Consider the following 2827-nt stretch of genomic DNA (forward strand, 5'->3'; position numbering starts at 1 on the left):
TAAGCGCCTTTCAAAACTCACAAGGTCACTTTACAGTCACAGGATCAGTTTTTCTGTGAGTGAGCAGCGGCAGCCACACGCGCCAGCGTTCACTCAACCCAGAACTAACTCAAATAGATAGAAAGCTAGCTAGCTGGCCAATAGATAGCCAACAGATACCTAGCTGGAAAGCCAGCCAGCTAGATAGTGAATAGATAGCTTGCGAACCAGTCAGATAGCTAGCTAGCCAGCCAGAGCTAATAGATAGCAAATAGCTAGCAAATACAGTGAGACCTCAACTTACGAACTTAATAGGTTCCCAGACAAGAGAGTGTGTAAGGCAAACGTTTGTATCTAAAAAAAAAATCCCATAGGAAACCATTAAAATAGGAATAATCCGTTCCTGTGTTTCCATAAAATATAGTTTTTAACTAAATAAGCCTTAAAACTACACACAACTTACCTTATTCTATATATAATAAATGTGCTATTGTATTGTAATGAAAGAAATACACTGCATTGTCACAAAGAGAGGCACATTACATGAGGACTGTACTTAAAGAAATAAACTGTGCTGTAAAATAAAGTTTTATTTACCTTTTTGATGGTCGTTGATGGCTTATGGAAGGAGAGTCACCTTCCATAAGGACTGTTGGTAACTTAAACTCTGGTGTGGCTTCTCTTCTTCTCTTCTTTGGAGACTCCTCATCATTTTTGCTGATTAAAAACCTCTTAATTGACACCTGTTGCTTTCTGACTTGTAAGGTCTTACGAAGCTGAGGCATCACATTATCATTCATCATGTTGATGATTGTCATAGCCAGTCTTTTCTGGATGGAACTGTTGGGTAAAAGCCTGCACATCATTCCACTTGGCCAACATTGCCTTCTCCTCCTCGCCCTCAGATGTTCTTGAACCATCCGTTACTGGCTTTAAAATCCTCAATAAGCGCTGAACTTCCAGGTTGGCGCATGGCGATATCGGCGTGAATTAGCCGTGCTTTCTCGCATAAAATAGCTTTACTCACGCTGTCGCCGGATAGATGATTTTCGTGAATCCAAATTAACAAAAGTTTTTCAACTTCTTCGATTGCCCGAGACCGTCGCTTTGAGAGCACGGAAAGACCTTTTGCAATAGACCACTAAATCACACAAACGCACACCTCGTTCGTGTTTTTTAATTATCTCCTTCTTCTCAGCGACGGTGATTTTATTTTGTGTCTTCTTGGGCTGAACGCGTGTATCTTCTGTGTCATTGAGGACGTCGCGTGAGGAACTCGGGGAATACGCCGTGGGACATTCATCTTTGAATCCGCTGGGCTTCCCAAAGCCCTGCTTCCACCACTAAGTGGAAGTGGCTTTAGGCATAGCGATTGTCGGTTGAGTATTGAAGACCTAAACCCCTCGATCTCGAAAGCTAAAACTATATTTCGCACTGTCGTGTTCGTTTGATTGTGTCTGTAGTGCTGTTGTGTACGTGAAGGTTGATGTTCCGGGAAAATAGCGTATGCAGGCGTGGTTCCACTGGGGGTGCTATTGCATAACAAGATACAGTACTTACGTCCGGGTTGAGTGAACGCTGGTCACCCGCAGAAAAAAATATCCTGTGAATGTAAAGTGTCCTTGAGAGTTTTGAAAGCCGCTTAGAAATGAAATGTATTGTTGTTGTCACCTTGATTATTTCCCGGTCACGCACACTCTTACCCCGGATACCCAATCCCAGGGAGTAGATCAGTAGTGTCAGCTGATGAACTCTGAGATGCCGCGGACCAAAAACGCCTTACTGTTTTTATTATCTTTAAGATACAGTAAACTACTGTATTAAGCATCCTAATATATTGTAATTGAATGTTTGCTTAAATAATGAAAGCAGAACCGGTTGAAGAAAATAAAAAGAAAAACTGAAAAAAATATCAGGCTTCTACATTTTGAACTTTATTCATTTGAATTGTAACCTAAATCTTTTCATCACAGACAGACCAGCAAGGCCAACACCTAAAACAATATATCGGTCAACAGACAATGCCATCAATAAATCAAATCATGTTGATCCATTTTAGTTTTGTTCACTGTTCAGTTACTCTGATGCTGCACATGGGTCCAAGCCAGATACTTGGCATCGCTTTTGACATGCAAGTGCATCCATTTCTGGAGTCAGGCTCTGCACACAGGAAATCCTCAGGACTGAATGAAGGTGAGAACACTCCTATGTGGTGTTTTGTTCATCTTCATGAACCAAAAGAGTTGCTTGCAGATATGTGCTCCCGTACATCGAGAGCATTTGCGCTGCTTGGGCACAGAGTTCGGGCCGGAGTTCGACATGCCTGCTAGAAATGGTTGTTGTTTTTTTTCGGGCAAAAAACGCCTTACTATACAGTATATAGTCGTATTTTTTTGCCCATTTATAAGTGGTAATTTTTTTCAGCCTATTTTTTTATATAATCAACGATTAAACACATTTCACAACACTGAGAGTGCTGTACAGTCAACAATGGTACAGGGGGAAAAAAACCTTGAAAAAAATCACCATAACTAAAAGTCGGGAAAAAAACGATTTCAATGTTCCAAGGGGGAAAAAAAGAGAATGTGAATAAATTACAATGAGCTTGATAAAGCCTGCTGGGATGAGTTTATCACCAGTATCGGTTCTTGAGTGTCTTTTTAGGATATAAAATTGTTGGCCACAAACAGATAAAGAAAAGGGTTTCTCACCAGTGTGGATTCTTGTGTGGCTAATTACAGTAAATGGCTCTTCTTTGAGAATCCTTTGCAACAAACTGGCCAGGCAAAAGGTTTCTCACCGGTGTGGATTCTCACATGCACTTTTAAGCGATGCTCCCTTAAGAATC

This window comes from Hippocampus bargibanti, linkage group LG05 (assembly GCF_051943395.1).
Source record: "Hippocampus bargibanti isolate YZ-2025 linkage group LG05, ASM5194339v1, whole genome shotgun sequence".
NCBI lineage: Eukaryota > Metazoa > Chordata > Actinopteri > Syngnathiformes > Syngnathidae > Hippocampus > Hippocampus bargibanti.